Source organism: Acomys minous (assembly GCF_964271855.1).
Source record: "Acomys minous genome assembly, chromosome: 13".
In the NCBI taxonomy this organism is placed as follows: domain Eukaryota; kingdom Metazoa; phylum Chordata; class Mammalia; order Rodentia; family Muridae; genus Acomys; species Acomys minous.
Window position 1 is genome coordinate 50672641 of NC_140495.1, and position 20996 is coordinate 50693636.

The 20996-nt window shown below is 39.6% G+C and overlaps 1 pseudogene across 1 annotated transcript; it reads right to left on the reverse strand.

Moving 5' to 3' along the window:
• Positions 1-18422: 18422 nt before the first annotated feature.
• LOC311581790 (phosphoglycerate kinase 1-like) lies at positions 18423-19508 on the reverse strand (annotated as a pseudogene). The gene is made up of 2 exons: positions 19367-19508; positions 18423-19012 (listed from the first exon to the last, which is right to left on the reverse strand). The product of its transcript is annotated as a phosphoglycerate kinase 1-like (transcript).
• Between the last annotated feature and the right edge of the window lie 1488 nt (positions 19509-20996).

Sequence of the window (20996 nt, forward strand, 5' to 3'; positions counted from 1 at the left end):
GTGGGAGAAATAGGACTATTTAATTTGTTTATCTGATCTTTATTCAATTTTGGAAAGAGGAATTGATCAAGAAAATTTCCTTTAGATTTTTAAATTTTGTGGCAAGATTGGCTTCCAAGTTCAGACTGTGTCCCTAATCAGTCAATCTTTGCTTAGCATTCAATAAACTTACATCAATCTGACAAAAAATAATAAATAAATGACAATTCTTGTCCCCTCCCCAAAAATATATTTAGGCAATTTCTTTTTGCCAATCTAGTTATATAGAAGGCTCTAAATGAAGAAATTCAGTCTGAATAGAAGGTTAACTACATCCAAGAGTACACAAGGAATAAATCATTCAAGAACAGTCAGTCAAAGGAGAGAGAAGATAATCCAACACCACCACAACAATAAAACAAGAATTAATAAATAATGCTCACTAATAACTTAAGCATCAATGGCCTAAATTCCCCCAATAAAAAGACATGGAATAAGAGAATAGACCGAAACCCAAAATCCATTATTCTACTGTATCCAAGAAACATACCTCATCATCAAGCACAGACATTACCTTATAGCAAAAGGAAGAAAAGATATTTAAATTAAATAGGTGCAAGAAATAAGCTTGATGTTTGATAGAAACAGATGCCAAAACAAAACTAATTAAAAGAGCTAGGGAATGATACATCACAGTCATTAAATTAAAAAAAAAAATCTAAGGGGACACTATAACTCTAAGCATTTATGCACCAAGCACAATACACACCAGTTCATAAAAGAACCATGAGATTCCAAGATGGCAGCACCTATCACGCACTGTATCTGATCTACCGCACGGAGACCAGGGACCTGATGTGGAGCCACAGACTGCAATAACTAGAAAACACTAGGTGAGTGGGGTCCCATTCAATGCAGACCACAGGCAGACCTGGCCCTGAGTCAACCAACAGCCCACAGAGGAAGGAAGACCAGAACCCAGATGCTGGTATGGAACCTGCCCACAAACTGCAGCCAGGCTTTATAACCTTTTTCCAGTCTTTTACACTGAGGTAATGTCTATCGTTATGGCTGAGATGTATTTCTTGAATGCAGAGGAATGTTGGTCTTGTTTCTGCATCCATTCAGTTAGTCTGTTTCTTTTTATTAGAGAGTTGAGATATTGACATTGAGAGTTATTAATGACCAGTGACTGTTAAGTCTCTTGATTTTGATATTGGTTGCAGTAGAGTGTTTTTGTGACTGTGTAGTTGTCTATTTTCCATGTAATTTTGGTTGTAGCTTGTCACGTTGGGTTGGAGATTTCCTTCTAGTTACTTCTGTAAGACCGGATTTGTGGATAGGTACTGTTTGAATTTGTTTTTGTGATGGAATATCTTGTTTTCTCCAGCAATTATTATTGATAGTTTTGCTTGGTATAGTAGTCTGGTCTGGCTTTTGTGGTCTCTTAGGGTTTGCAGGACCTCTGCCCAGGCCCTTCTGACCTTTATTGTCTCTGAAGAGAAGGTGTAATTCTGGTAAGTTTGCCATTGTATGCTACTTGGCCCTTTTCTCTTGCCACTTTTCTGGGCCTTGGAATTGGGCATCTTCTCTTTCCTCAATGCCTATTATCTTCAGGTTTCATCTTTTCATGATGTCCTTGATTGTTTGGATGTTTTGTATCAGGAAATTTTCAGATTTAGCATTTTCTTTGAATGTTGCTTCGAGTTCTATGATTGTTTCTCCTAGTCCCATGATTCGTTCTTCTATTTCTTGGATTCTGTTTGAGAAGCTCACCTCTGTGTTGCTTGCTTTCTTCTCTAAGGTCTCTCATTCCTGTCTTTCTTCTGTCTGTGCCTTTATCACTGTTTCTATTTTCATCTTCAGATCTTGAACAGTTTTATTGCTTTCCTTCATCTGAATGTTTGTATTTTCCTGAATTTCTCCCAGTGTCTCTCTTTGGCAGCTTTTATGTCTTCAACCTGTTTGGCTGCATCCTCCTGCATTTGTCTATGGATTTTATTCATTTCTTCCCTTATCATCTACATTCCTAAGGATTTGAGGTCATTTCATTGTATTTCGATTGCTACTTACTGACTAGAGCCCAGTACCTTAGTTGTGGTTACTATTGCTGTGATAAAACATCGTGACCAAAGGCACCTTGGAGAGGGAAGAGTTTACTTCTCCCATAGTTCCATGTAACAGTTTATCATCAAAAGCAGTGATGGAAGGAACTCAAGAAGAGCAGGAGCCTGGAGGCAGAAGCTGATTCAGAGACCCTGGAGGAGTACTATATATCAGCTTGCTTCCCATGACTTGCTCAGCCTGCTTTCTTCTAGAACACAGAACCACCACCAGGAGTGGTACTACCCACAATGAAATGGATCCTCCCATCAATTACTAATAGTAAAATGCCCTACAACTGAATCTTGTGGAGAAATTTTCTCAGTTGAGTCTCCTTCCTCTGTGATGAATCTATCATGTCAATTTGACATTAAACCAGCCAGCACATCCAGATTCCACAAAGCTAGAGATTTCTGTCCATTAGAGACACTAATTCTGTATTCTGTAAAACATTTGCCAGTGTTATTCCTGATGCAGCAATCTCCTCCTGACACTGTGGTGTGGTTTGGACCTGAGATGTCACCATGTGCTAGAGATTTAATCCAGCTGGTGACACTATTGAGAGGCAGTAAGATCTTTAGGAGGCAGGGCTGAATTGTAGGCTTGGCTTAGATGAGTCAGGTTGTGGTCTCAAAAAGGGACTGTGGGACTTAGGGAGCTCATCTTTTCTTTACCGTTTTTCACATTCTAGCCATAGTAGAGGAAACTGACATGGCAGGTGATCTTACTATGTTGTTCAAAAGCAGCAGAACAATCCATCATGGGCTGACACCTCTGAAACTATGAGACAAAGTAAACATTTGCTCCTTTTAAGCTGATTGTTTCAGGTATTTTGTCCTATAGATGACTTTCGAACACACATCTGTTTGTTTGGTTCTTTAAATTTATTTATGCTGTGTGTGTGTGTGCACATGCATGTGTATGCCCACATGTGTGCACATTAATGAACCATATGGCTCATATAGAGGAAGTTACATAAAAATGAGTTACAGTCAATTTTCTGTATGTAGTTTCTGGGAATCCAACTCAGGCTATTTGCTTGGCACTAAGTACCTTTATAAACTGATACATCTCAATGGTCCCACATATTTTTAAAAGGTTCTAGAAATGCTCAATGTTTTCAAAATTAATGATATATTCCATTATTCATGGTTTGGTCTATCTTTGGCAAATTTATTCTAGATTTGTATCTTAATCTGTTTGTGGTGCTACAACAAAATACCACAGACTAAGTACCTTTTAAAGAATAACTATTTCTCAAAACCCTGGCATGTAAGAAGTCCAAGATCAAGGGCTAGTTTCTGGTGTGAACCTTTTTTGTTGAGTCTTCATGTGCCAGAGCATGGAAGGAGAAGAGAGAATTAATCTCTGTCCTCCTGTGGCAAAGAGTAGAATAATCCAGTCCAAGGTTGCCTGAGTCCTCTTTCCCAGAGTCTTTAACCTCATTACCAAAGATGGAGCAGAATTCCAAGCCTTTCCTAAAGATCTCACCTTCAATAATATTACTGTACTATAATGCTTGTGTTTTGGAGATAATATGGTCAAATCTTAGTACTTGGGCTGACATCATAGTTCTAGTTTATTGAAAGTTCTGCCCCATGCTGTGAAAGGAATGCAGGAACACAAATGACAATTTATGCCCTCTATAAAATTCACATCAGCCACATAGGGCACCAAGTATCAGGTGTCACAGGGAAGAAGCCAAGAAAATACAGTGAGAACTGAGAGAATTTTAACTGGTATATGGAAATAGGAATTTTTAAATAAAGAATGGGGTTCCAGAGAAAGTGGGGTGGTGAGGAGAGGGGGGAAGGTCCTGTGATGTTTTACTTTCCTTGGGAATCTGTGATTTCCTCTTTTTTCCATTTGTCTCTTCAATTTCCTTTTCCTTCATTTTAAATCCCAATCTCCATTTCTATTTTTCATTGGCCTCCATGATTCTTTCCTGCTGATCATGCCTACCTTTAGAAGAGAAGCCACTAGAGGAATGCAGTGAGGCTCACCCAGAAAAGTGGCTGGGCTGAGAACACCAGTACAGTGAGCTTATTTTAAAGGAAAGCTCTACAAAAAAGCCAAGGATGAGAAAGGAGGCTAAAGAATTGGCAATCTGCCAATTTAAAACAATATCATGGCATTTACTGTTCTCTTCAATAGGTGATTTAGAACATTTATCCATTTAAGTGCCATTGCTTTAGTTGGTACTAACCCTTTTTCCTATGGTGTGGGGAGCCATGCTAAATTCTACCGTGTCAGAAATCCTGTGGTTAGGCTGCATGCTGTGACCTTCCAGCTGCTGATCTCTGCTGGAGGTGGTCTTTGTGTTCCTGGCCATCCTTGGACTATTTACCTTTGAAAGAAGTAGGGAAACCCCTACTGAGAAACACTTGGAGGGTTAAGGAAGTTCTTACAGAGAGCTATTCAGGCTATTGTGTTCTTCTTGCCTTGGGAGATAGGGAGAGAGGGAGAGAGGAATCAGAATAGATCCTATTGACCTTAAAGTCTTACTCATCTGCATTAAAGAGGAATCTTGATCAGAAATTTCCTGACTTGATTTGTTATTTCTTGCAGCTCTGTATCCTACTTTTAATCCCCACTCCCTCTTTCAGGTGAACCCTGATTCAATTTTTCCCCCATGGGCTGGGACCAGACACTATGGCAGTAAAGGGTTGTAAAGACACTGGTCTGATTCTTTGAATGACTAGAGCAAATTGATTGCTGGAGAAGAAACTGTGTTTCCAGGCCATTGTGGGCCATTCTGAAGTCAGGAAGAAGCATCTACTCATGGGTCCCTCATTGGCTTGCTGGGTTGGTGCAACTTCCAAAGCAGTGGATATCTATCACCCATCAACTTATTCAGACTCATTACCTTGCTAATAAGCCATGACCCGGAGATCACCAGAGACCAGAGATTCTTCTCTTTTGCCTAGAGAGTGAAAGGATACTGTGGGCTGTGAAAAAGAAGAAAGAAAGCTGTATGTAAGTTGGACTTGAGCTTTGGTGCTTGCTAAATACTCAAAAACAAAAAAAATCAAGCTTAATCTGAGTCTTCTTTGTGATACTAAGCCGAGAACACTCAGATTTCTCTTTGTCATTTCCAGGGCACTTGAAAAGAAAGTTCTGCTCAGAAAATTTGGGAACCCTATGTCTTCTTGGATTTGCATCTATAGTAGAAAGGCATAGGGATTATCAAAATGCAATGGAAGTGTTATCATTCATGATGGAAAGGCTCTCCCAGGTGAGATCTATTAAGACCCTTCATTTGGTCAAAGGATTACTTTGCACCCCTCCTCTGTTTGCTATGGTGTATAAGTAAAACTTTCTGTAGTGCACAGTAAGAGAGTTCACATCTGATAACAACAAAGGGATGGGATCCTAAATGCCTTCACTACAAAAGAAAAGAAAAAATTAAAGGTTAAGGTAATGGGTATGCCAATTACCCTATTGCTATACCAATCAAAAAACCTTTAAAAAGATATCCCAGGCTGCAGCCATACCCTCTGCTCTTGGGGAGCTTTCAGTGCATGCTTGCTGGATCAGCTCCATCTACAGGCAGTGGTGGCCAGATATGCAGAAGGGCCGAGGTACCTTCCACATGGTGGTATATGAGGGAGCAAAAAGGACACAGTGTCACCAACAAAAGGCAGTTTTCCAAGAATTGATGACTCAGAGACCATTCATTTCTACTCTTAAAATCTGCCCTGCTGTTTACATACTATTCTTTTTCAGCATCCTTAGTGAAGCATCTGCACTCTTTTTCCTGAGATGATGATCTCACTTTGCATCCCAGAAAAACAGGGAGTAGGTTGACCATCAAATGGTAAGGTTGCTTTACACCCTTGGCCATTTTTCAAAGAAGTAGTTTGGGGAGTGTGGATTCCAATCTGAATCTAGAGTTTGCAGGAGTTGCTTTCTAGGTGTGCCTAACAGGTAAGTACTGTCTTCCCTAATATTTCCATAACCACTTTTCCTTCCCTCTATGCCATTCCCATGTTAACATTAACATATATCTTATTCAGGATCTGATTCTTTGGGAGCACAAAGATAAGACATTCTTGTCCCTCCCTCTTTCACTCAACATAATGATTCTTCTACCAGAAAATCCCTAAGAAAAAAACACTGAGTTCTAGGCAGAGCTACACTCCACTCTATAAACAGGCATGAGTAAGTGAACACAGGAAGGTCTTTCATTTACAATTTAGCATTTGCTAAGAACTGGAATTATGTAATGCTACCCATCAGGAGAAGTGAATTTTGAGTTGGAATTTGAAAAACAACAATAATAATAACTAGTAGCTAATAAAAACTTATGTCCATGGGTGCCATATCTAAAAGCCTGTGGTTTATACTGTTCCCCTACACAATATTTTTTCAGCCCCTTATAAAAGCAATAATCCCACTCACAAGAGCATAGTTCCTGTGACCTCATCATTTCCCAAAGGTCCCATCTACAAGTTCCTAGACTAAAACAGTCACATCAGAGATTTTCCTTCAGCTCCAGAACTCCAGACCACCCCTACCTGGTGGGGCCCACACTGGAGAGTAGAGACTGGTACTAGAGAGCTTTAGGCTCACAATACAAGAGTGGAAGGACTCCTGCCACCCCTGTGAAGAGGAAAGCCTTCATTTTGTGATCAGGAGTGAGATCCCTGGGTTATCTGGCCTCCTGTCTTCTGTTTCCTCATAGGAGGCAATACTTCAGCATGCCTTCAGTCTCATAAGCCACCAGCACCACTGCCTTGTACCTCTGGATGACAAAACTTCAAAGTTCCATGGTTCTCACATGGTGCTTAGACTATATTCCCTCTGCCTGGTCCAATCACTGACACCTTGGGCTGATAAACAAAAAACAGAAATTCTCTTTGGATGGAGTGCTGTCTCTTAATTTCTTTCTTTGTCTGTCTGTCTGTCCCACCTTTTAGCTGCCCCTTCCTTATTTCATTCCTCCTTTCTTTGTCTTCCCTGCTTTTGTCACTTTTCCTTCCTTTTCTTATGAATGGTCTTCTGTTACTTTTCATAATTACTTTTTTGCTCTTTATTCTTGATGATCAAACATCATGCTCAGGTGAGAAGATGGAGACATTCAGCAAGCAGATGTCAGAAGTTTGGTGAGGAACCTGGTAAACTGCCAGGCCCAACATCAGTCCTTCAATCGAGGGTAGCGTTTCTCAATCTGTGACCACTTTGGGGTTGAAATAATCTTGCACAGAGGTCTCATATCAGATATCCTGCATGCCAAATATTTATATTAAGATTCATAACAGTATTGGAATCAGTTATGAAGTAGCAACAAGAATAATTTTTTGGTTGAGGATCACCACAACTTAAGAAACTGTTTTAAAGGGTCAAAGCATTAGAAATGTTGAGAAGCAGATAGATAGCAGATGATAGAAATTATTAGAAGCAGATGGCATGGGATTGGGGCAGGTATGGGATTCCCACTATGGGAAGTAGTACAGGGGATTAATAGCTGCCCTGTCCCAGGTTAACTAATGCTATTTTAAAATATAATGGGTGTCTGTGTCTTGATTGATGGCCAGGAGATTAAAAAATACTGCTGTAATAATAATTATAGGCCTAATAATAAACATTATTAAGAGAAACTGGTAAAATAACTGCAACAAATTGTGCCCAACTAAATTCAAGTATCCACACCCTTAAAAGTCATATTTTGTCATAGTTAGATGGGGGGACTAGCGCCAGAGAGAGTTGATGGGCCAGATCATTACACAGACACTGCTCTTGGCTGCTTACAGGCTCAATTCTTACAAAACAAAGATGGCTGCAGACACATGGCCAGTTGGAGAGGCTGGCATTCTTCTAAAGTGACCTAGGAAATGGAGTTAACTGCCTAAAATATATAATAAAATAAAAACTGCTATGGTCCCATGTAGAGACCAAATTAATGCCATTTTGTGTTCAGGGCCCAAAAACTTGACCCCCCCCCCCCCATATTCCAGAGTGTCAAGGGAGAGCCACAAACATACACCTAGTAACTGATCCTGGGAGCTTGCACCTTGGGCCCTGGTCACCTCACTTATCCCTAGTCCTCCAGCCAATCAGCTTAAAAGGCAACATTTCTGTACCCCTCTGACCTACCATGTAACAGCAAGGCTTGGAAATGACTTAGAAACACCTCCCCATCCCCCACCCCCACAGCCTTCAGTTTTTCCTTTAAAAACACTCTTTCCCTAGCATTAGGATGCCACTATCTTTTCTCCTCATGAGGGTGCTGCAGGTCCAGGCTCTGAGCTTGAAATAAATGAGACCCTGTATGATTTACATCTGGCTGATTTCTCATGGTCTTTGGGGGTTTCATGATTTGGGCATTTTACCCTTTACAGGGCTCCATGGCAGAAGGCTCCTGGATTGTTTATGGCTTTGTTTTGGCTGTTATGGATGCAATGTGCTTAGTCATAGTCACATTTCTCTATACCCTCTCTAAAACAGCTTAGATAGAAAGGCAGAAAGCCAAGAGATGTGAGGCTAAGTTACTGGCAAGAAGGGAAGAAGGAACTGAACTCTTCTCCATGGAGTTGATAGTAGCTGGAATTCAGAGCTCCATGGCTGCAAGGTGTTTGTTAACTCTTTCTGGAAAGGGCCCACCAAAAAGAGATAGCAATAACTAAATTCCAAGGAATGGTGGGCAAGGCTTCACTAACTGAACCCCAAACTAGCACAACTGACCCAAGACTTAGAATTTTCTTGTTTCCTTGCTTACTTTTGGCTTGAGATTTCTGAAGATTTTGACTAGAATTTAGATGAAATATTTGAGCAGGACAGTGGTGGCATATGCCCTTAATCCCAACACAATAGAGATGAAGACAGGCAAAGCTCTTGAATTGCAAACCAACCTGGTCTCCACAGGTCACAACCCCCTGCTGATAAGTTACTTGCAGAGACAGTCTAGAATTTAAACTGACAAATATTCCCTTAAGTTTACTATGTAAGTTTCCTTTTTCTTAATAATGGATTGTATGTCCTTACTGATCTAAAGGATAGATACACATCAATCTTAGGTTTGTGTAAGAAAAAATGATGTCACTGCTCAAAAAAGTCCAGCCAATATTATTGAAAGTGGAGTTTCCATGGGAGAACTGCTGCCAAGAGCCAATTGGCATAAGAGACATAGTCTGTTGGTCAATGTACAGACCAAGGTTAGGCAGGGAGACAGACATGCAAACTGCATGCCTCCCATGTCAAAATATCTCTTCTTTTGCTCAGAGCAACCAGCCTGGCTCTAAAACAGGATGCATTTTCTCCAGAAACACATAGTGGCCTAGCCTATACATTAGATGCTGTAGAGCCTAGAGAAGGACATTTAGAACTTTAAGATCTTGTTTTGATTTCAATGTGATAAGGATTGTGTGTTCATTGGTAATGGGGATGTTATACTTCCCCTTTGAAAAAGTCAAAATGAAACAGACCTGGATAAATGAGAGACTGCCAACTTAATTCAGTCTATAGTTACATGAATTCAAACTGCAGAACAAGCAGTTAATTTATATTTCTAATCCCACTACATGGGAATAACTCTGGGACTGGCTGAGATATGAATGTCTAGGCATAGCCAAAGTTTCTTGTTGGTTACAGAATCCCTACGATTTATTATTAGATGTCATTCTTCATATTGTGTTGGCTCTGTTTCTTAACAATTAGACTTTATTATACAACCCAACTATCCTATACTGAATGGAAAAAAAGGTTAAAGAGAAACAAGAATAAACCTTCCAGGTATTAGCTCCACAGGATGGACCTCTTGGTGTCTCTGCGCCTGCACATTTGTCCTGTCCCCTATCTGATCTGCTCCCACATGGTCCAAAACTGCAACCTTCTCCTCTCCTCTCCTCTCCTCTCCTCTCCTCTCCTCTCCTCTCCTCTCCTTTCCTTTCCTCTCCTCTCCTCTCCTCTCCACCTAAGTCTCTCTCTTGGGTACAATATCCAGTCTCACCTTCGAATCCCTCCTCCCATTAGATTAGAAACACAATAGCCTGGAAGGAGTCCACATCTGCTCCCTGAATTCTGCTCCCAGGATGGTTCTTCCCAGTCTATAACAATGTCCATCTCAGTGGGGTATCTGTGGTGTTTCCAAGGGACAAAGCCTGGGGCAAAGCCCACCAAGACTGCTTTCGCCTGGGACAAAGCCTGCAATCCTTCCACAATATTGCATGAATGAATATTTACAGATGTCTTTCTTTTGCTCATACAAGGAGCAGAGAACCAGCCTTAATTGGTCTGTACATCCTGCACACCTAATATATTCATAGTTTTAGGACTGTATAATACTTGTGAGAAATTACATTTTCAGAATAAAAGAACTGGACACTGACACTGGATCATACCTGATAGGATTCATTCCTTCAGCATGATGAGATGCTGATATCCTGCATCCTTCATGTTCCAGCCCCAAGTGCTTTGGCTGCAGTTCCCCATCAGAAAAATACAAGTTCAAAGATCCCACTTTGTCCAGGATTTCAGACTGTGCCACACAGGACTTATATTAAGCCTGGATTTTTTCAACATTTTGAGACTGGACCACAAATACTATTCCTAGCTTGTTTAACCATTTTTCCCATGTTTTATTGGGGCCTCTACAAAGATATTATTTGTCCCAAATCAGCCAGCAGAGAGAGATGCCCCATTTCCCTTAAGGGGGGTTAGGTAGGTGTTTGGTTGATTTCTTGGGATATAGATGCTTATTGTCATTGGGAGTAGATTATAAGTTATTAGTTGGTCTTATTCAGACAGAAAACAAGGTTAGACTCAGGGGTTTCTCTCTTTTCCTTTATCATTCTTTCTTAGGTATTGAGATAGGGGCTGAAAAGAAAGAAGGGGGAATATTAAAATATGTAGGAATGATAGGACAAAAATATTATTGAATCTACTCCTTAATGCCTTAATTGTTACTCACAAAAAGGTTAATTTTAATTCATTGATACAGAATTTTATATATTGATAAAAAATAAGTTTAATTTTGATATATTGAAATATAATTCAAATTTAATATTATTCTTCACACATTATATTTCTACTCTAATATGAGCTATTGCACACATACAACTCAATTAATACATAGTTTACTTCCAATATTTTGATAGTGCTATTGCAAGCTGTTTAGCATAATTAACATGAGTCAATTGTTAAGCAATTTATGGTCATGTCAAGTATAGGAATATTCATGTTAGGTTTATCAGATATGATTCTATAGTTACATAAGGTCTTCAAAACCTCAGGGACCTACAAAATATGACACTTAAAGATGGCTTTATTATTTTAAGGATTCTTTGACAATAAGACAGGTTAACTCCTGGTAACACCCAGCCTACCTCAATGAAGATGATGAGCATCAAAGAAAACTCTTTGTGGAGAAGGCTTTGAGTGTGACAAACAAGCCACTGAGGAAAAAATGTCCTTGTTTCTCCCACAGACAGAATTCTGCCCAAAATGGGCAAGCTTGGATGCAGTAGAGTAGACGGCCAAACTCTGCCAAGACAGGGTAATCAAGTCCTCAATCTTCCTACCCCACAAATATGTCTGTCAGGTATATTGGGCTAGAATGCTGAAGAAGATGCTCCAGTTTTATAGAGAGTTTTGGGTGGCTCTTCAGATGGGAAACTGTCTCTGCCTTCTCATTTGTAAAACTTCTAACTTGTACTCCTAGCATACTCAGGTAATCAAGTTTATTCCTTTTCAAGTCTCTGATAGAGTTGAAGACTAGGTAGTTTGGTTTTACATTGAAGCTTAGTTGTTTAGGGGTTAAGAGGTTTTTAGGTCTAGATAGATGTTTTAAGTTGATAATGACAAGATGTGATAGAGATTAACGTACATTCCAAATTTTAGACTCACCAAGAAAGAAAAAATGTTTTCTTCAAAGCTGCCAAATACAAATAGCCAAGACACTAAGAATGTAACATTTATATAATTCCTGATCATGTCATGGTTCTTCTTGCTATAGGTAGTTTATTGTATATATGTGTAATAATATAAATGTATATGTAAAAAATTCTAAATATTCTTAACTGTACTTACAGTGTTGGCTTTGGTATAAATATATTATCTTCCTGTTCTCTTGGCAAAGTAAAAAAATAAATCTTCAAAAAGAATAGAAAAGAAAAGAAAAGAAAAGAAAAGAAGTGATAATGCTTTGTACCTTGAAAACTGTGGTCCAAAGACTTGTAGCATTATTGTTACCTGGAAACTTGATGAAAACAAAATTCCCCACTTAACAACCAAGATCTGCATCTCCAGATGTTCTAGAGATGGCTTGGGAGTCTGATTGGTCTTTTTCAGGATTTGCTGTGCTTTAGTTTGACAACCATCAAACCATCTAGGCTCCAGAGCTGAACACTTTTCAAAAAGCCTTCTTGATTGAGGATTATACAACAGCATATATTTGTATTTGTATAATTTTGTGCAATTTATTAAGGATATATATATATATATATTCATCTGATCTTCATGTTGACAAAAATATAAATATATTACAAATGAAAAAGTTGAAGATTTGAGATGTTAAAAGGACCTTGATTGTTCTACCATCATACAGCCTCATAACATAGACATCTAATTCTTCCCTTTCCTAGTCCTCATACTACAGAGTATCCCAAAGGGACCAGGGATAGAATCTGGTCCCCAGAAAGGCAGCACTAAGAGGTGAGACATAGACCTAGTTGAAGACTTCCATGTCTCTGGCATAGCACCCTCAGGAGGAACTCATGTAGTTTTATGGAACATTGGTCAGTCCCTGTAAAGAATTGGATGATTCAAGCAGTTTGGGATTTAGCTCAGTGGTAAAGTGCTTGCCCAGCAAGTACAAGGCCCTAGGTTTGGGCCTCAGCTCTGAAAACAAAACAAAACAAAACAACAGTTGGATGCTTCAAAGCAGGTACCTTCTTAGTCTCTGGCTCCCAGTTTCATCACATGGTACTTCCATTTTACATATGCCTCTGACATTGGGACACTCTCCATGTGGTGACACAGATGGGGATTTGGGACCTCTAAAAGCTAAACAGGTAGAGATGACTGTTCTTACATGTCTAGCTTTTGTGATATGAGCTAAATAAAGTTCTTTTTAATAAAGTACCCAGCCACAGGTTTTTTGTTGTAGCAACAAAGAACAGACTAAAACTCACACTCACACATACATACACTATTCCTCTCTGTTTGTTCCTTACAGTGACTTATCTTCTACAATGAGGCCAGGGTTCTTTTAAGGAATAAAGGCTTGTTTTCTCAGTTGCCAGAGATCACCTTTGGTCATCAGCTCTGTGGAGCTATTTTTCCCTGAAGCCAATCCCCTTATCCAAGCCCATAGTTGTTCCCAAGGGCATTCTCCATCAAGTGACTAATATATGTGGGGGATGGGGGCATTAAAGCTTAGTCCAACACCTCTTTGAGGTGCATGAAAGGCTAGGTGCCATGCTGTTCATGGCTCCCTGTGACTGGTGGTGGCGTAAAATCCTAATGCTACATTTTGGGCACTTTGGTCATTGTCCTTGTCTCCACTGGGACCATGGCAATTTCTCACAAGCATCCTGTTGCTAATTGACAGGTAGAGTCAGCTTCTGTGGCAGCCATCAAGCCAACATGACTGTCATTATGGTAGATGATACATGCATTGCTCTGGCAGTTACCATCACTGTCTCTGAGCAAAGACACTCACACACACACTTGCACACACACACACACACACACACACACACACACAGAGAGAGAGAGAGAGAGAGAGATGTACTCACATTCACATATACACACATATGCATGTACACACACTCACATAAACATTCTTAAACACATACTTATACTCTCAGACACATACATGTACACCACACATACATACACACACATACACAGGTGAGAGGTGGGGTGGGGGCTTCTTAATGTCCTGATTGTATCTAAGTTCTAAAAACTAAAAAATAGTTTAGTCAAACCAAGTAGAATACTTGATATATCTCATATGCCTACCTTCAGGAGGCCACTCAGGCTTTGGCTTTCCATTGAATGGTTTATCTGCTGAGGTGGTGAGAGCTGGCATCATTTCATGTGCATGACACAAAGCTTTCCCCCCTCCCTCCTCATCTGTTCCTCTGGAAACTGAGACATTTCCCATTCCCTGCTATTTCCTGTCCATACAACACTGACAATCCTGGCCTCAGAGCCACATAGAGGTTGCTTCTGGAAGCACAGGGGAGCCATAATGTCCTTTGTTCAATGTCAGACACTCATATTTGTTTTTCTCTCCTGACAGGAAAGAAAGTGTAGTCATGCTCCGAGTCATAAAATCCTTGGCAACAAATCTGACATTTCTTTTTCCTTTTTCTGTTTTCAAGAAAGCAATTCCTAAATAAGCTATTGTCTCTGTGAAACTATCCTTACTCAGCAAGGACTTAATGTTGACCTTCCTCTTATAAAAACAAAATCATCTTTTATGGATGGAGGAGTTGGTATATTAGAAAATCAGTGATTAGGGGACAATGCACAGCAGGTTAATTGTGACAATTAAAGAGCAAGAAAAGGAGTCATACCTGCTACCTGCTGGAGCCAAGATGAATCTTCTCATGTCAACCACAGAAGGGGACCAACATCTAACCCAATTCATTTTGCTGAACAGAACATAGGCCTTATGCTGGAGCTGATCCCTGGAAGCAAGACAATGTCCCCAGGATCAGAGAGGCCAAGGGCCCCATCTAAGGTCATACAAAGCATTTGCTTCTCAAGTTTTTTCTCTACTTTCATACCCATGCATCATTATTGTGATCTATTTAGGCATCCTTACTTATTTTTCATAAATTTTACAATTTTAGTTTTAAAGCTAATTGATTTATATGAAAGAAAATGAGTTGACCATCAATTTTGTCAGCCACTGTATTGGTAGCTTTAATTTCACCAAGGAGCTATTTGTAAACATTTAAAAATTCATCTTAAAGCATTGTCTTTTTTACCATTTAAAAGCATGCATTCTTTAAAAATTGTAAATATATACAACCTAAATTTTTGTTAACTATTTTGAGTCCAGAACAGTAGTACTAAGTACATATATCTTGCTATACTATAGTCACCACTGTCCACATCTAGAACTTTCCTATATTTGCAAATAGAATTTTGCCCACATTAAATAATTCCCCAGCCTACCTTTACCCAGCCTTGTTTCTGTCTGTGAACTTTTTCCCTTTGAAAATTTCATACATGTTTATAATGTGTTTTGACAACATTCACTACATTACCCTTTATAATCCACCCCTTTACCATTGAACTCTTTATTCTTCTCAATAAGTCCTCCCTCTACTTTTTAAAAGATTTCTGGTGATCCACTGAGTTTAATCATGGTTACTTGCATGAACATGGGTTATTTACTGGAGCATGGGCAACTTATCAGTGGCTACACCACTGAAGAAATATGACTCTTCTTTCCTCAGAAACCATTAACTAATAGCTCCTCACGTGCCCCTCCACCAGCCATGATATGGTCTTGATAGGCGCAATCTTATGCTAGTATGAAGAGCTTCTGTGAGTTCATGACTTCAATGTCATGTCTAAAAGATGTCATTTGCTAACACTACTCTCCTTTTTCTGGCTCTTATGTTCTTTATTTCAAATTCTCCAGAATGTTCCTTGAGTCTTTTATGGAGTAATATAGATGTCTAAATTAGAACTGAAGAGTCACCAACTGCTTATTTTTATCATTTAGGCAAGTTTATGAGTATGCATTAACCACTACTCTCTCAGGTTCTCTGACCAAAACTGAAAACAGAATTAATCAAAACAAATGCTGAGATCCACAGCCAAACATTAGACAGAGCTCAGGGAGTCTTGTGGAAGAGTAGGAATAAGGATAGAGGGACCTGGAAGAGACAAGAACTCCACAAGAAGACCAACAGTCAACTAACCTAGGTCCTTGGGAGTTTACAGAGACTGAAGCACCAACCAAAGAGCAAGCACAGACTATATCTAGGGCCCCTACACATATATAGCTGAATAGAAACTTGTTTTTCATGTGGGTACCCTAGCAAGTAGAGTAGGGTCAGTCTCTGATATGAAATCAGTTTCCTGCTTTTGGACCATTTCCCCCTAGCTGAGCTGCCTTGTCTGGCCTTAGTGAAGATGATGTGCTTAATACTGATGTGAGTTGATGTGCCATGGTGAGTTGGTATGAGAGTGGCTCCCTTTTTTTGTTGTTTTTGTTATGTTTTGTTTTGTTTTTGGAAGAGGGGAGAATAGAAATGGGTAATTCCTTAGCCCAAGGGGTCTTCAATAGGTACCTGTGGAGGGGGCAGACGAGTTGGAGGACAGGAGACATGAAGAAAGAGAGCAAGTCTGGGTTCTGATCAAGCTCTCAAATTTTATTTTTCACATAATAGTTTATAAAGGGTAAGCAATGAGGAGATCTACATGAGCAGGTTTTCATGGCAGTTTAACTGCAGGCTGCCCCAAGGCACCAGGTGTCCCAAGTAATTTCCTGTAACCCATCTGGTGATCTTATCTCAACATCCTGTTTCTCAAGGTAGCAGGCCAAGAGCTGGGTTCTGGTAATTATCCACAAACCTTTGGCCCCTGTCAGGGTAAGAGGATGAAAGGGTATGACTAGGAGGAAAGAAAAAAGGGATTATGATCAGGATGTAAGGTGAATAAATAAATACATTAAATATATATTTAGATAAGATTTTGAGAAGATGCTTACTTAGCAAAACAGTTAAGCCATGGGATTTTTTATCAGGCTTACAGTACTAGGCACAAATTCTCTCTTATGGAAAGGCCTCAAATGCAATCAGAAAGTGATTCATTACTCCCATAATAAACATGGCACTATTGCACACTATTGCCTAGCAGATCAGTATGTAGCACACAGAGCTCACAGCTTAGTGATATTGGTGATTACCTTTCTCCTTCAGTAGCCTTCATAAAACTTCTAGCACAGTGAAAGCTAGCCAGTATGAAGGAAGCCTTCAGCTCTCTTCCATCTTGGTTTCTTAATGTCTTGCAACCAAAACATGTGGTGTCTTCAGCAAGACAGTCTTAACATCTAGTTCTGATAAGCAATGAAGAACAGTGGCAACATCCAGCATTCTTTTGAGTATCTCTGGTGTCTCCCTGACCAACAACTAAGGGAAGTAAGCCAAACCTGGCCATGGGTTTTTGTTTAATAAACTATGAATTTCAAGATCAGCTTTATTTACCCATGCAGACCATTTCCTTCCCATTTTTAAAAATGGATTTTTTAAAAATATCTATTATTATTGTATATTTCTACCGTACATGTGTGAGTGTGCTCATGATAACATGCACATAGTGGTCAGCGAACAACTTATGGAGTTGGCTCTTGCCTTCCACCTTTACTTGAGTTCTAGGAATTAAACTCAGGCCATTGGGCTTGTGTGACAAATGCTTTAAAACTTAATCAAATTGCTGGTTCTTAACTATGTTTTTAACCAGCTTACAATGTAGTAGACTTATATGTAGTTTTCTCATATAGTCTTTGTTTAGCTAACACCAACCCTTCTCTTGTGTCTCTCATCCCAATTTAACCCTTTCTACCCTTAGAATTCTTATCCTATACTTTTGTAGCACATGTGTTCTGCTGTCCTCCCAACTCCACCACCAATGGTCCCTGTCCAGCTTCTTGACCTCTAAGATATATTCCCAAGTTAAACAATTCTAAAAACACAAAGCTAAGATCAATGTATAAAAAAGAACAGGTAGTATTTGTCTTTCTGGACCTGTTACCTCGTTTAGTACAATGTTTTCCAATTCCATTCATTTTCCAGAAATGTTTATAATTTTGTATTTTTCCACCTGAATAAAATTTCATTGCATATATTTACCACATTTCATTATTCACTAACCAGCTAGTAAACATCTAAGATAATTCAATTTCCTAGATATTGTGAATAAAGCAACAGTGAGTGTGGATATTCAAGTATTTCATTATTAGAATATAGTCCTTTGATTATATGCCCAGAAATGATATAATTTGGCTTTATGGGAATACTACTTTTAACTTTTTAAGAAATATCCACCTTCATTTCCATAATGAGTGTGCCAGTTTACACTCCTGCCAACAGCAACTGAGGGCTCTTTGCCCCCACACTATTCACCAGAATTTGTTATCATTTCTTTCCTTGATGATACCCATTCTGACTGTAATGAGATATACTCTCAACAAAATTTTTATGTGCATTATTTTTTTAAAAATTTTAGTAGACATCTTCATTGTTTAGTAGATATCTAAGTCTACAACTGGAACTTCATTATATTTCCATTCTGAGTCATGAACAGTGACAAAACTAACAGGAGGCTACAGCAAAGAGAACTAAGCTTTTACAGCTCATTTCCTTTTACAAGCAGAAAACACTAAGTTGACTTAGAGGAGGTGCACAAGAACCAAAAGGCAGGAAAATACTAAACATTGCTGAGAGCATAAAATCAAGGAAGGACTTTACTTTCCAGGAGCTCTAGATTGACATCACCTCCAGTGCTCACATGGCTGACTTTATTTAACCTTTGTATTCCATTTGGCACAGCAAGTGGAAGTGTCTCCATCACCTATTATCTTAATGCAACCCCTAGAAGTGGCTTTTGCCAACTCATTCATGAGGACTTGGTTCCCCTAGCAAAAGCTTCCCATTCAAATTCCCTGACAAATCCATTCCAACCAGTCCACTTAGCTTAAGCAACAGCCTCCGTATATTTTTGCTGTTCTCAGTACCACAGTCCAAGCTCAACCAGCCAGCAGGTATACCAGAGACTACAGTAGCTTGGCCAGTCTTGGTATTCTCATCAAATTTGTCAACAGTGACAAAGTCAACAGGCAAGGTAATCTTCACACCACTTTTCTCAGCTTTGGACAGAAGATCTTTGATGATCTTGGCTCCTTCTTCATTATACTCACATGTGCCAATCTCCATGTTGTTCTGCACTTTAAGAAAGATAAAAGCCTCTGAGTGCCACCAGGCCTCCCCATACAGGGGACATGGTCAAATATGGGGCACCAGAGTTCATGTGAAAGTCAGTCCCCACTCTCCACTCAAGTGTGGAGAATGTCCTAGGGGAGGCCTGGTGGCACTCAGTGGAAGGATAGCAGGCTACCAAGAAGAGACTTGATACCCTATGAGAATATACAGGGGGAGGAGGTCCCCTCAATCACAATCATAGGAGAGGGAGTAGATAGGGGGAAAGCAGGAGGGAGGGAGGGAGGAATGGAAGGATGCAAGGGATAGGATAACAACTGAGATGTAATATGAATAAATTAATAAAATATATAAAAAAGAAAGAAAAGTAAAAGCCATCCTACCACCAATGATCATTTCATTGACTTTGTCCAGCATATTATTGATCAGCTGGATCGTTTTAGCAACTTCAGCTCCTGCCAAGATAGCCAGAGAGGGTCAATTTAGACTCTCCAAAGCCTTGGAAAAGTAGTTCAGCTCCTTCATAAAAAAATCCACAAGCCCTTTATATATTGTGGATATTAACTCTCCACCAGATGTATGGTTTGTGAAGATCTTTTCCCAGTCATTTTGTTCTATTGACAGTGTCCTTTGCCTTACAGAAGCTTTTCAGTTTCATGAGGTCCCATGGATCTTAGAGCCTGAGCTATTGGCATTCTGTTCAGGAAGTTGTCTCCTGTGCCGATGAGCTCAAGGCTCTTCCCCACTTTTTCTTCTAAAACATTTAGTGTGTCTAGTTTTATGTTAAGATCTTTAATCCACTTGGACTTTAGTTTTATGCAGGGTGATAAATAAGAGTCTACCTGCATTTTTTTTACAAGCAGACATTGATTTAGACCAGCACCATTTAAAGAACTCAAGAAATTAAACATCACCAAACCAAATAATCCAACTAAAAGCAAGGTACAGAACTAAACAGAGAATTATCAACAGCGTAATATTGAATGGTCAAGAAATGATTAACAAAATGTTCAATGTCCCTAGTCATCAAGAAAACGCAAATCAAAACAACTCTGAGATCCCATGTTACACCTGTTAAAATGGCTAAGATCAAAAACTCGAGTGACAGCACATGCAGCTGAAGATGTGGAGAAAGGGAAGCACTCCTCCATTGCTGGTGTGAGTTCAAATGTGTACAACCACTTTGGAAATAAATCTGGTGCTTTCCCAGAAAATTGGGAATAGTGCTACCTCAATACCTACCCACGTATACCACTCCTGGGCATATACTTGAAAGATGTTCCACCATACAACAAGGACATTTGTTCAACTATGTTCAAAGAAACTGATTCATAATAGCCAGAACTGGAAACAGCCTTGATGTCCCTCAAGTGAAAAATGGATAAAGAAACTGTGTTACATTTACACAATGGACGACTACTCAGCTATTAAAAACAAGGAAATTTTGAAATTTGCAAGCAAATGGATGGAAGTAGTAACAATCATCCTGAGTGCAGTAACCCAGACCCAGAAAGACATGAATGGTATATACTCACTTATAAGTGGATATTAGCCAAATAATATATTATAACCACACTACAATACACAGACCTAAAGAAACTAAATAACAATAATGACCCTAGGGAGAATGCTTAATTCTCATTCAGAAGGAAAAATAGAATGGACACCAGAAACAGTTGAGGAGAAGGAACAAGAAGGAAACCTACCATAGAGATCCTCTGAAAGACTCTACCCATCAGGATATTCAAGCATATGCTGAGATACAGAGCCAAACTCTGGGGTGCAGCATAGGTAGTCTTGTGGAAGAGTTGGGGAATAGAGGGACCTGGAGGTGCCAAGAGCTCCACAATGAGACTAATGGAGCCAAAAAACCTGGGCGGTGGAGGAGGATGCTTAGAGACTGATGCACCAACCGAGGACCATGCATGGTATGGACCTAGACCTTCTTCTCAGATGTAGTAGATAGGCAGCTGAATCCCCTTGTGGGTCCTATCATATGGGGAGTAGGGACAA